The 15,333-nt window shown below is 36.0% G+C and overlaps 1 long non-coding RNA gene across 1 annotated transcript; it reads left to right on the plus strand.

Moving 5' to 3' along the window:
- The first annotated feature begins 10,027 nt into the window (after window positions 1-10,027).
- Window positions 10,028-13,238, plus strand: LOC105436809. The gene is made up of 3 exons (XR_004062886.1): window positions 10,028-10,091; window positions 12,395-12,460; window positions 13,199-13,238. It is a non-coding gene; the product is annotated as an uncharacterized LOC105436809 (long non-coding RNA).
- The last annotated feature ends 2,095 nt before the right edge of the window (window positions 13,239-15,333 follow it).

The raw sequence follows: 15,333 nt of genomic DNA on the forward strand, positions 1-15,333 counted from the left end.
AGTACTATCTTTACATATGTATGTCAATAAACGAAATGTGTGATTTATATATGCATTCCAGTTATTCAACAGGTAAAAGCTTGTTCGGGTGTGGCGCAGTAAACTGCTGGTGGAACAAAGCAGCTGCATTTTTTAAAGGTATAAACGAATAGAAACTTTGCGCAAGAAAGGACTTGCGCGAGTTCATTGAGCTCATTACAAATACAGAAATGGGAAGCGTACTACACCTTCCGTCACCTTAAAACAAATATTAAAACACACAGTTTTGCTGCGTTATATCTGATCGAGCCTTTAAGTAATACAAAGAAAATGTGTATGCAATTGTATATTATTAGCAAGGTTTACTGCACACGAGGAATATACTTCTGGAGCTCTGTCTTTGCTAAGTGAAGTTTATTTTCATGTAAACACCAAATATGCTTGATATCTTGCACAGTGTCTATAAGTTTTGATAAAAGAGAATCCCAAACATATGTCATTAATTTTTAATCGTCAGGATATCTCAACAAAATATCGTACCTGAGATGAAAAACATAAAGACCCTATAAGTAGTAAGTTCTTCTTCAGACATAAAATACTGAAATATATATATATATGTGAAATGTGATTGCAAATTTCTAAAAGATATCTTGCACAGTGTAAGTAGACGATAATTATAATAGATTTTGTTTGTCTTCTAAAGAAACTGTATGAGGTTTATATGCATTTGTATTTTGATACTCCCGAGATGTATTGTAAGAATTTTCGTCAGTACTTCATGTATTTGGATTTCTCAAGATATGATGTGAATGAATTATTGTTCTGAATAGACGTATGCCTGAAATATATCGAAGTATAGTACTGTCATTAAGTGTTGTATAAATTAAATATGAGGTGAAACCTGTCAAATGTATACTTAGGCCTATTGTTAAAGTGTCATCAGTATTCATGATGTGAGTTGGTCTAGCGGTAATAGGGACTTTTAGATTTGCATAACGACAACGTGGATTGCTACGATCGACGTCCTTTTAATGCACTGCCTTGAATGGACGTCACACGTATCAGTCTACGCAAATCTAAAAGTCCCTAATGTCCGTGCTCTCTGTCTACGTCTACAACCGGACTCTGATAGAAACCAGGTTTGCGAAACTGAGTCACGTCTTTCGGACGGTGACGTTAAAGGTCCGTCCCACACCTGAGTTATTTCATATGGATACACGTTTGTTAAATAAAAAATCAACACACACGAACGCACACTTTTTTCCCGTAATTATTTATTTTGATTACATTCAATATAAAAACAATACAAATAATTCTTCAAAATACAAATCTTTCTCATCGTAATAACAATTTGATTAACTTTGAACATGTACAATTAATACATTACGACAAAAACAAAACCAAAACAAGCTGATACGTTTCGAATATTATGACAAATAATGACAGAACGGAAACAATATAACTTAAAATACCTTAAACTCCCTCTCCGCCTAAAACACCCTCCCCCTCGCCCTAAAAAAACATCCCCTCCCCCTAACCCCCCCCCCCCCATGTTGTAAACGAGAGAAAGAAAGCAGTATGGCATAACCAATTGGTCGAGAGATTAGTATGTGATAGAGGGAGAGATCGAGGCGGAGAGAGAGGGGGTGAGAGAAAAGGTAGTAATAGACGAAAGAGAGAGAGAGAGGACAGGGGAGGGGTGAAATGAATAGGACAATTGTGATGTTTTGAGCTATACATCGCCTATGAAGTAAAGTTATAATTGGGAAATTGATCTAGATTAACTAAGCAACAGCAATTGAACAGGTGGAAAGAGATGAAATCAGAGAGAGAGAGAGAGAGAGTGGATAAGAAAGTAGGCAAGTATTGGAAAAGAAACATAAAGAAAGTGGGAATGAGCAAGCTGAAACATTTTAATTATCTTCTGACCTATAAAGTGCAGTAATGAAATGCAAAGGGACCTAGAATTAGAAACATAAACCGATAATTACCAGGCTCCTCCCTCGCTGTAAGAATGAGGTTGATCAGAACTCCAAAATATTAGAATATTAAAAGAAAATACTAATACTTTATTGTTTTGTTTAAATACTCACCATGAATTTGTTCGGGGAATCTAATTTGAATATTATTTGGGGAATCCAACCCGCTCTCTCTAAACTTAAGCTTTCTCTCTCTCTCTCTCGTACTCTTTGAGCTAAACAAAATAGGGGCAAACAGTTGAGTGCGTGAGTTGACGAGAGAAACATTGGTGATAAGGAGGTATGAAGGTGAACCTAATAGTCATCCTTGCATACAGATATCAAACAGTGTCTATTCAGTACACACTTTGTTTGTTGGGAATACACGTGTTCCATATAATACATCAACATGCTTTTTTAGCATAATGTGAGCAAAAAGATGTAAAACAGCGCTTTGATCTTATTTATCACATTACTCTTTACATTAGTAAATCGTTTTCATTTGACTTCACGCTTATTGCTCTATAAACAGTTTCAGAGGCACAGAAAAGGTTTCTCGTCTATAGTTGTCAGGATAACATATGAAATTTGTATCTGTCTTCCTTTTTATTTGTGCACTCATATCATCTAAATTTGGGTAAGGCCTAAATGTAAAGGTGCATGGGAAACCCTTTCATATGAAACTCCATTGCGTGCCTACCTGAAAGCGAACAATGACAAATTCTGATATGCACAGCTTATCAGATTGAATAGATGAAAAGAATAAGATCACCTTTGACCTCCATATCATAAAGCATGCTTGACATGATTTAACACCCTGTTAGAATGTTGTAATACTCGGGTAAGCTATGAAGGTATGATGCAGTGGTTAGGGGATGTGCTGTAGTACTGGGTAGTAAGAAAGGCATGGAGCATAATGACAGTGCTTAGGTTTAACACTCTGTACGAGAGTGTATGTGAGAGATAAGAAGTTTAAAGTTCAAATTCTCTACTAGGATTTCCACTCGCACCGCACACTATACTTGTGTTTTTTTTCTTCGAAGTCGCATGTTGATTCAATATTGCGTGTTAAAAAGAAGACAAAAAGAAGGAAAGAAAGACTAAATGTCGCTCTTATTATCTATCTCATGAACTCTCTACATGTCCTTTCCGTTTTCACAATTTGTAATTTTGTTCATAATAATGTTTCTCAAAATTCCATCTCTCTACTAACACACACACAAACACAAGCCAACACACATTACTTCCATGATGGTCATATCATAGCATTTATTTATCTTTTTCATTTTGCATCATTCTATTGGATTTAAAATACTAACTTTTATATTTAAACTTGTTGTTCTCTTGGCCGTTAACTATTCGATTTATTTTTTGTACAGACTGCTACGCATCCTTTCTGGTCCTGAATATCTGTTTATATCATGTTAATAGACATTTACAGCGTGTCCACACACAATTTTTTGTATCCCGAAACTCTATAACAAAACGTCATATAAAGAATCAACGTATAAATTCCGGGGCGTCTACACACACGAGAACATTATCCCCAAACTCTAAAACGAAACGTCGTTGCTACTGCACAGGGGGTTTCATTGCCATTGCTACGTTTGTGTATCTGAACTGCACTGGCTGGCTGACAATGCGCTGTACGTGACTGAGTGAGATTCATTGAACCAGTTTAATGAATCATAGATCTGGATTTGTTATTGTCAAGTCCCCGGACAAGTCCATGCCTTTGGTAAATAATTTTAAAATTATATAATTGTAAATTATTCATGTATGCTCTGACATATTACCCACACTCAAGTAAGACGATCTGAGATAAAGACCAAGTGTTTCTATCTTTACCTGAATCTGGATGTAGGTACTGCTTCCACATGATACTATGTCGTTTAGTGCAATGTTCTGACGATTCATTTTCATGTCGGGAAACCCTCTGGCGAGTTTTTCATTCGTCAAGAGAAACTTTTGTTTAAAAATGTATGCATAAAATGTTTTAACACGTCTATTGAAAAGCAAGATCATTCGCATCCTGTGGCTAGCGCTTAAATGTTTTTTAGGCCTCATCTTTATTAGACTTGTTATCAATTACAAGTGCCAAACTGCTGTAACAAATTTGTTCACAGCCAATTGACAAATGCAAGGATTTCAGTAGCATATTATATTATCAGATTTCTACCTTGTCACTGATACGGCGATTGATGAAACTTGGGGCCGTTTCTCGAAACCGTCATAACTACAAGATCAACGACATCTCGCCACTGTCGCGCAACTTGTCAGCTAAGTGTTTCACGAAGCTGTCTTTGCCAAGATGAGCGACAACTTCCGCGACAATGAGTTGTCACTGCTCCGAACCCGTCATATCTTTTTAATTGCTGTAAAGCGCCATCACAAGTCAGTTTGTTGCTATTCCATGGGCCGCGAAATGTACGATTAGTTTCACTATCATTTTGAGAAAAATATAGACGAGTTCGGTACGTAATTCTGTAGGATGCGAAATGCAAATGTAAAGAAGTGATAATACAAATTATACAGAAATGTTAAAAAGCTGAATATAAACATTAAATCAAAAATCATTAAACTACACTGTTGCTCATAACGGTGGAATATTTTTTTTTATCCCAATTTATGGAATTATTTTTAAAATAATTTAAAAATACTAGATCTAGATAATAGTATACAGTCTCAAATTTTATTGAATAATAATTTGCCAATATGTGTTTTGCGTGACTGCTAAAGCATGTATATTATGCTACTATGTTTATTAAGTAGGGGACCTATGCCCTTAAGTCATAAATGACAGTAATGAGGATTAATGCCTCACAAAAGGGCACTAATATAGCACATCGACACGGTGTTGATCCTGGGGCCTCACAGTTACGAGGCCATTGTTTTGTCACTGAACCGTGACTGTACGCAGCGGGGGCTATGGTAGGGGGCAGTTTCCATAAATTTAAAAAAAAACAGAAAATGCAATAAATTTTCAATAATTTATTGCATTCTACCCCGGTCCCCAACATACAAAAATCTTCTGTGTGCCCATGCCTTGAGCCATAATGCATGGCCGTCCAGAGGATTTTTTTGTGTTGGGGACCGGGGTAGAATGCAATAAATTATTGAAAATGTATTGCATTTTCTGTTTTTTTTTTAAATTTATGGAAACTGCCCCCTACCATAGCCCCCGCTGCGTACAGTCACGGTTCAGTGACAAAGCAATGGCCTCGTAACTGTGAGGCCCCAGGATCAACACCGTGTCGATGTGCTATATTAGTGCCCTTTTGTGAGGCATTAATCCTCATTACTGTCATTTATGACTTAAGGGCATAGGTCCCCTAGTTGATAAACATAGTAGCATAATATACATGCTTTAGCAGTCACGCAAAACACATATTGGCAAATTATTATTCAATAAAATCTGAGACTGTATACTATTATCTAGATCTAGTATTTTTAAATTATTTTTAAAATAATTCCATAAATTGGGATAAAAAAAAATATTCCACCGTTATGAGCAACAGTGTATAACATATAAATAAAAGAGATAAGAATGTTACACACCGTTGTCAATAGTCGATCCAAAGTCTGTTCTTAGGATACCATCATACCTTTAGGGCATATGTGCATTATTATTCCCTCTCTAATTACTTCTTCTAAATTATATTGTAAATATCAAATCAATTATATAACGAGTATTTATGAGACTCTAGAATAAAAACTGGCTGAGAAAAGGTATTTTGCCTAAAATCCTTCGTCACAATAAACAAAAAAAGTACGTATTGATATCACATTACGGTATCCTTCAACTACCGTTTGATTGGATTGTCGAGAAAAAAACACTCACCGGTTTTTCTTCAATTTAAGAATCTTTACAGAAATATGCAAATCGTTTGATGATCTTCACTTGATAATGACACTATTTGTTATTTATTTTAGGAGAGTTTATATGTATATGTTTCTTTTTAAACAATTTTAGCTCCAAAACTTGTTTTGGGTTATTCGTGATAAAACAAATGGATCGTGACAAAGACTATGTTCTTGAGCTGCTAGTATCGCGATATATCGAAATCATGTCTGTCATGGCTTTGTGAAACGGTTTATCCACTTCATGACATCTTCGTAGGTCGCCGACAAAGATATGTCTGTCATGGACTGGGTTCATGAAACGGCCCCCAGGGTCCCAAATAGAAGCCTGCTGTTATTCGCATTCATATCATTTTATTTACAAAGTGCAACGGTGCCTATCAATTGTCATATTCTTTTCTTCTTGCTTGCCATTTCGTTTGCATTGTGTGCCTGAATGTAATGGGAGTTGCTATAGAAACTGTAAATACGCAGTAGTTTGACGTTGGATGATATTCCACTCGGTGCCATTTTGATTGCGTCTGAACAAAGAGATACCAGCTATCCTCCTTGGTCTGAATCACAAATTAGGAGTAGATATTGATGAATTCTTCTTCTTCCAACAAAGTTTTCATTATCGAAGGAGTCTCTACGTTGTCAACGTTTTTTGGAATCTATATTACGAAGGTTAGAATAGCAGCTGACGTCTAGCTTGGGTGAGATTATATTGTATGTAGCTTTGATGGGGTATGAACAATTTGGGATTTTAAACACAGAGGTGAGATCAAATTGTAAAAGAGAAGAAACGAGTGTATGTCGATGGACTATATAGTATGGGGATCTATTTATAAGTTTGAAGAAAAGAATGTGATATAATTTTCTGATGTGAATGAAGCGGAGTAAAGCAGTATATTTTTTCTATTTTCGTCTGTATACACTGAGGCTTTATAGCTTAGTATATATTAGGTACACCCACCCTCTTTCTCTTTCTCCCTCTGCTTTCTATCTCTCTTTATTTCTCCCCCTCTCTCTCTCTCTCTTCTGCAACGTGTGTACATGTATTTCTGATTATCTACATTTCAATGTTTTTTTTTAACATATTAATGGCATAGAAAACTGATTGTTTTGCAGGTCGATTTTGTTTCTTCTATAAATGTATAAGAAAACCAACACAGTTTTTTCCTCAACCTCAACAATGTTACCGAGTCACTTAGGGGGACATAATTTGTTTCGGGGGAGATGATAGGTGATAAAAACATTTATTCGTGTAGCACATAATTATGTCTCTGTCTTTATAACACGAATGACATTTGGTTATGTAAATGCAGTTGCCTTTCGTTTGAAAACTTCTACATTGTCTAAACCTTTATACAATGTATTCTTGAACAAAGAGAAATCGATTACTTTGGCATTCTATGATGTTGAACATGGTATGAGAATTGAAAGGATGAAAGGTTGAAAATGCTTCGTGTAGCAGTAGATTAGTAATTATGTCTTGTTAGTTTAAAGGAGCAAATGATTTAGTGTAAAAATAGCACACTTGTTATACATAATTATTATATAAAGAAGGGATAGCTTTGAAAACTAGCACGATTATATGCTTAAAGGGACGCAGTTCGTTCTTGGGAAATTTGGGGCATCGTGCCTATATGGTGATGCGGCTTTGGGTATCCTATCCATAATGGTGTATGAAATCATAATTTAAGAAATGTGTTTACCATTTGGGATACCAATTTGTTTTGTTTACATAAGTTTGCTGCAAAATACCTCAGCTCAAAATGACAATATATTTTCTGCTATGATCCACACGCAAAATTTGGCAGGGAAAATGGCTTTGTTCTTGACGTTGTTTCTTTTTTTCTTTTGTATCCTGCATGTAAGTCTTCATTGTGAAAGACGTGCTCTCAAATGGGAGAAAGTCTCCTAAGACGGCCGTGTGCCTCTACCGATTATAACTTTGGATAAGAGGCCTGTGCATTCTACACACATGCCGAGTTTAAAATACAGGGGTAAATGAATACTTTTTCTTATTAAAGATAAACTCCAGTTCTGGTTAAAAAAAAATCTCACAGAATCAAACGAAACTTACACTGAATGTTCAAGATTACAAATAAATGACATGGCTGAGTAATGAGCATAGAAAGCCAAGGAAATCTAGGTAGTACTAGCCCCGACACCATGTGTGTTGTCCCATATATAGCTTTCTGTGTACAGTGCTTGTTACTTTACCAAGACTCGGCCAAATTTATTATGATTTTGATGACTCCAGAACCTTGCAGTGCACACCAATACTTACATGCTACATGATCAACTCTTTCTGATCCATTCCACACCTTTTCTTTCACAATGCAATCGCATTACCAGAACTCACCTTTATCTTTAAGAAAAACACCTTATAACAGCTTATAACCTCCTAACGTGTAAGTTTCATTCCTGCTAGTCATGACTGTAGGCCTACACAAGAACTATAATGTAATTTACTATGATAGAGAAAGTAGTTGCATGAAAACTGCAATTCTGAGATGATAAGCCTTTACATAACATCAATATGAACATACAATAATTTCTGATATATAGAACGCAAATTAAATGGGTATATGTCAGCATAGAGCTGCCAATTTGTGATGGATCAATGGCAACTTTGAAACCCATAACATTGTTAATAAGTAAATCATTTTTTCCCCTCAAACTGGATGTTACTGACCTGCTTCTCTTGTTTGTTATACATTGTATGCTTCTGTTTCAGTCAACTTGATGCCAATTAAAGTGGAATTTCTCTTCACACTAATCGAATCAGGAAAAATAATTAACATTAAGACAGTCACCGCATCTTCTTGCTTGACAACTGCTCTTGCTGCCATAAACGATAGTCCAAGAGTTTACCACTACAATGCATCTGTCGACCTTAATTCTATTTCTGTCCTCCATGCAGGTTATCTGGTAGATATCAAAGATGGCTGACGATCCAGCTACGAAGCCTATAGAGCAGGCCAAGGTATGTGAATGGAACCAGATAATACCAACTGTTTTATCTCAACTCTCTTGGTTTGGGTCAAAGAAGTAACCCAGGAGTGATTATACAACTTTTCAAGTTTGAAAGGCATCTGAAAATGTCCATTACCATGTAGTGCGAATCGAATTAAATTCATGGACTTTGGAGGTGCCTGAAGTTCTGAACATTATAATTTGTGACGCAATGAACTTTATTTTATGCTTAGCCTTCCGTTTTTTATCTGTACTTTTCTGAGATTATGACAAGCTAATTTTTGACCTCCACCAATGGACATTGACCCCGGCCCCTCCACTCAGTGTTATTTAGGGTACGCATATGCGTGTTCCAATCGACCCCCCCCCCCCTTTTCAGCAAAAGTCCGGTGTGTAAAGTCAATACGTGTCGACCTTTTTCTTTTGTTATACGAGCCTTTTTCAGCACCCCCCCCCCCTTTCAGCAAAAGTCCGGTGTGTAAAGTCAATACGGGTCGACCTTTTTCTTTTGTTACGAAAAGGACATTTTGGTAACACGCATAGGGTCCGTCCGTTCTCGGAGTGGGGGGGGGGGGGGTACCGGGACATTGACATGCTTAAACTCTTGTTGTTACTTGTCAATAAAGTTGGAAGGAAGCTACATTTTAATATAAATATGCTTTAAAAAAAATTCAGTTGATGAAGCATAAATTAGGAGAGAGGTCTGATGATTTAACTACAAAACTGGCTGGCCCATCCAAGGTTGTGAGCTTGAGACTTTCAATTCCATTTTTTACTTTGGGTCAAAGTTTATACCCAACATGATCTTTTACTATATAAACAGGCAAGGTTTTTCATTGCAATGATTATAGTTATTATTATAGATACCTGGCACAATGTTTAGATAAATGATCGTATGGGGGTTACTTGTGTTTCCAAAGATTTATTCTTCTGAAGGTTCATAATTCCAAAACACTTTCCCCATACCTTCACAAATGTAATTTTGAGGGATGGGGGTAATTTTCCTAAGGGGAGAATTTTCCAGGGGGTTATTGTCCTGATACGGCTACTCACAAAAGTAGATGACCGCTTGAAACTAATTGTTGAGGTAATGGGAGCACAGAAAATCTCTGTTTCCATATCAAAACGCAATGGCACAAATTTCCCATTCCTGTAATATCCCCTTAGGGGATTAACAAAACCCAAAACAACCCTCTTTTGGTTCACCATGTCATGTTTGGACCACATGCTGTAAAGATGCTCTTAAATCCTTTCTCACTCTTTCAGATGAGCGAGCTACCCGACCGAGGGTCGTCTAAGTCGTCTGGTTACGGAAGTATACAAGACGAGGTTTGTATGCATAACTTGTAGCCATTGAACACTGTTGATTTTGATTTTTTTTTTCTCGTCGTTTTGTCTGTATCAATGTCATGCAATCCCACCACCACTTTGCAGCATTTTCAGATCTAAGCTCGATATCTTACTGTCATGTATTAGCGAACATATGTTACTTGTTAACACCCAAGCTCTTCGGCATTTCCAGACTGTATTACCCAGGTCGAAATTCCAGTTGATACCAGTTGAAACCAGTAAGGATTTTCAACTGGTATCTACTGGTTTAAACTGGTCTCAACTGGTCTCAACTGGTACCAGTTGATACCAGTTGATACAATTTGGAAACCAGTAGAAATACCAGTTGACATCTGAGACCAGTTGATATTACCAGTTGATTTACCAGTTGAATTACCAGTTGAAAACCAGTAGATGATTACCAGTTGATTTACCAGTTGCTTTACCAGTTGAAAACCAGTAGATGATTACCAGTTGATTTACAAGTTGAAAACCAGTATATGATTACCAGTTGATTTACCAGTTGGAAACCAGTAGATGATTACCAGTTGATTTCCCAGTTGAAAACTAGTAGATGAGTACCAGTTGACTAACCAGTTGAAAACCAGTAGATGATTACCAACTGATTTACCAGTTGAAAACCAGTACGATTACCAGTTGATTTACCAGTTGAAAACCAGTAGATGAGTACCAGTTGATTTACAAGTTGAAAACCAGTACGAATACCAGTTGATTTACCAGTTGAAAAACCAGTTCAATATATCTTATGCATATTCATGATTAATTTGCATGTTTTCACAGAAAATATAATTATCATGATCTGTCAAGCAAATGTGACAATGCACATACATTTTGTAATTTACATTTTCTTAGTTAATTATTGACAAATATATTACACATGTCTGATCATGTTTTTCATCTAATTTAAGACGTAAAATTAGATATATTGATATACGTAATTACTAACCAGAAATAAAGTGTATACATTTATATATATGTATGCACGAATTACAAATGTCAACTCACATAATACACATCTGTAATCTACTTCAAATGATCATTGTGATGGGGTAATTGCAAGAGTTTAGTAATATGTGGTCAAGTTGGTGGCCAGATGCTAATAATGATTATTGGTTATCAGTTGATCGATTACTGGATAATCATCTGAAAAATCAACTGGTAAATCAACTGGTAAATCAACTGGTAAATCAACTGGTAACTGAACTGGTAAATCAACTGGTAAATCAACTGGTAATTGAACTGGTAAATCAACTGGTAAATCAACTGGTAATTGAACTGGTAAATCAACTGGTCTCAGTTAGCGTTGTTTCAATTTCCATATTAGGGACTTTTAGATTTGCGTGGACTGATACGTGGTACTTCCATTCACGGCAGTGCTTTAAAAGGACGTCGATCGTAGCATAGACCTATTGTCTTCGTGCGAATCTAAAAGTCCCTATTAAAAACCAGTTGAACCTACTGGTTTCAACTGGTACCAGTTGACTTACTGGTTTTAACTGGTACCAGTTGCCTACTGGTTTCAACTGGAATTCCGACCTGGGTTCAATTCCCTTATGTTCTTTATTTAATAAATCTCATATAAGATATGTTGATCAGGGCCCCGTCTTATAAAGAGCTGATATTAATTGCAACCTTATTGTGATTGATATCAATCGCAACTACACATGTATGTAAATGAGAAATTGGAAACTGCAAACTTGCGATTGATAGGAGAACTTGCGATTGATTAGGATCATTTATAATTGTTTAGAAGACGGGCCCAGGGCAACTGATTTTGAATAACAATTGCCATAATGCTATGACAAATCATGTCACAGCTAATCTAATGCATTGCTTTTAGTAGCTTTGTTGTAACTTGTTATTGAACTGAAAATATGACATTTGTTTAGCCTTTGGACAAGTAGCATGAAATATTTTATTATACGTATAGGCATTGTAAAACTGCAGAAAATGTGTGACTCAAAGATACCCTCAAAGCCTGGACATGAATGGTATGAAAATACTCTGGACTGATTAATTGAACTACATATTCAGAACAGAATCGTTGGTGAAAAATTTCTCATATTAGATCTATTATATACTTACAGTGCCAAGATTCACTTTCTGAGGAGAAGATCATACAAAACTCTCATTCTACTGGTTGAGGAACTACTTGAATGAAGAAGAGAAATCCAATTTGTTTGAAGAAAAGAATGATGGAGTTGCCGCTACAAAAAATCCTGAGTGAATAAAGTTGGAAGGAAGACACAATTTAATGTAAATATGCTTTAACTTCTTTTCAGTCGATGGAGGAGAAAGGAGAAAAGAGATCTGATGACTCAACTGCAAAACTGGCTGGCCCATTCAAGGTTTGTGTGCTTGAGATTTTCAATTCCATTTCTTACTTTGGGTCAAAGTTTATACCCAACATGACCTTTTACTATGTGAACAGGCAAGGTATTTCATTGCCGTAAGTATATTAAAAGAAATGCCTATCACCTTCAATTAATTAGCTTTGAAAGTTATACAATAAGAAGGCAACAAGCTTGTGTAATCTGCCTTGTAATATAAATCAGTCTTTATTTATCTGTTGGTTCATATATTCCAAAATACAATTTCCAATACCTTTAATATCCAAGGGGGAGGGGAATAATTTAAACGACCCTCTTTGGGGGTCAAACTATCCTCTTTGGATCACTTCCTTTATAAATGATCTTGAATCACTCGTCAACTCTTTTTCAAATGATCAAGCCAACCTACCCAGAGTTGTCTCTTTACATATCTGCAGAAAACAGGGTTTGTATGCATAAGTGTATCCATCGATCATTGCTGCCAAGCTGCCCTCAATGTTTTGTTCTGTCCTCCAACCATTTTTAGCCATTTAATCATGTCACTGGGTAATTAGTTAGGTACACACTTGGCTCCAACAGGGAAAGTGTTGCCTTTTCTAAAACATGGATTGAAACTTAAAACAATGACGCTGACTGATTTTTTTACATGGAATGTATTTATAAAATGTCTATATAGAATATAAAATTTGGGGTCACAGTGTCCTGTTTGGATCACATGCTTTATAAATGCTCTTTATCCTTACTCAACTCTTTCAGATAAGCGAGCTACGCTACCAAAAGTTTGATTTAGAAAGACGTAGGAGCTTGTTAGAGGTTTGTATGCATAACCTGTAGCCATTGAACACTGTTTATCAAGTCCATGTATTCTGTTATGCTAAATAATATTTAATTATGTGTAACTTCCCATGTCCGAACTACGGCATATTAAAGTTTAAAACACGTCCAAAGAAGATCAAATTTGATTTGAATTTATATTCAATGCTTTGTACTCTGTTTCCACATTGTTTAGTCCTCACGTAACAGTGTAATAGGGTATTGCCAACATTGGATAAAAGATCTGTGTCAATGTTGTGTATACTTTATTCAATATGTGTACCAATTTTCATCTTCATATCGCTAACCATAGCTGAGATCTCTGTGTCAATGTAAATGCCCCCCCCCCCCCTCTCTACCTTGCAGCACTTTCAGATTTCAGTTTTATATTTCGTACTGTTTTGTCAGTGTACACTATGTCACTTGATAACACTCAAAGCTCTTTAGTATTTTGTAGAGTTTAATACCCTTATGTTCTTTATTCAATAAATCTTGTATAATGGGTAGACCAGGGCCCGTTTCATGGTATTTTACAACTTACATCTGATCAAAAGATATGTCTATGCTCTAGAGAGGGTATTGGCGATGATCAATGTTGTCTATTCCTTTAATATGAGTCACTCTTAGTCCATAAGGCTGTAGGAACAAGCTCCAACAAAACAGTCTCTAATTCTTGTTCCTGTATTGAATTGAAAAATATGGCTACCAAGTTTATGAATGACATTTTGTGAATGTATAAACTCACATTTGAATATAACTACGTAAGTCTATGCTTTAATATATTTTCAGTCGATGGAGGAGAAGGGAGGAAAGAGGTCTGGTGGTATAACTGCAAAACTGGCTGACTCATCCATGGTTTGTTTGCTTGAGATTTTCAATTCCATTTCTTACTTTGGGTCCAAGTTTATACCTAACAAGACCTTTTACAATGTGAACAGGCAAGGTATTTCATTGCCGTAAGTATGTTAGAAGAAATGCCTATCACCTTTAATTAATTAGCTTTGAAAGTTATACAATAAGAAGGCAACAAGCTGGTGTAATCTGCCTTGTCATAGAAATCAGTCTTATTGAAAACAATGATCTATTGTGGTACTTAGATACCAGGCGCAATACCTTGATATATGATTATATTGGAGTTACTCATTTTTCTTAATATTTATTTTTCTGTTGGTTCATATATTCTAAAATACAAAATTACCCATACCTTTAAAATCCAAGGGGATCCTCTTTGAATCACATGCTCTATCAATGATCTTGAATCCCTCCTCAACCCTTTTTCAAATAATCAAGCCAGCCTACCCAGAGTTGTCTCTTTTACACATCTGCAGAAAACAGGGTTTGTATGCATAATTGTAGCAATCGATCATTGCTGCCAAGCTGCTCTCAATGTTTTGTTCTGTCCTTCTACCAATTTTAGCCGTTTAATCATGTCTCTGGGTAATTAGGTAGGTACGCACTTGGCTCCAACAGGGAAAGTGTTACCTTTTCTAAAACATGGATTGAAACTTAAAACAATGACCCTGACTGATTTTGTTAATGAAATGTATTTATAAAATGTATATATAGAATATAAAATTTGGGGTCACAGTGTCCTGTTTGGATCACATGCTTTATAAATGCTCTTTACCCTTACTCAACTCTTTCAGATCAGAGAGCTACGCGACAAAGAGTTGGATTTACAAAGACAAATGAACTTGTTGAAGGTTTGTATGCATAACCTGTAGCCATTGAACACTGTTTATCAAGTCCATGTATTCTGTTATGCTAAATAATATTTAATTATGTGTAACTTCCCATGTCCGAACTACGGCATATTAAAGTTTAAAACACGTCCAAAGAAGATCAAATTTGATTTGAATTTATATTCAATGCTTTGTACTCTGTTTCCACATTGTTTAGTCCTCACGTAACAGTGTAATAGGGTATTGCCAACATTGGATAAAAGCTCTGTGTCAATGTTGTGTATACTTTATTCAATATGTGTACCAATTTTCATCTTCATATCGCTAACCATAGCTGAGATCTCTGTGTCAATGTAAATGCCCCCCCCCCCCTCTCTACCTTGCAGCACTTTCAGA

The sequence above is a fragment of the Strongylocentrotus purpuratus genome, unplaced genomic scaffold, assembly GCF_000002235.5.
Source record: "Strongylocentrotus purpuratus isolate Spur 01 unplaced genomic scaffold, Spur_5.0 spur5_scaffold_1, whole genome shotgun sequence".
NCBI lineage: Eukaryota > Metazoa > Echinodermata > Echinoidea > Camarodonta > Strongylocentrotidae > Strongylocentrotus > Strongylocentrotus purpuratus.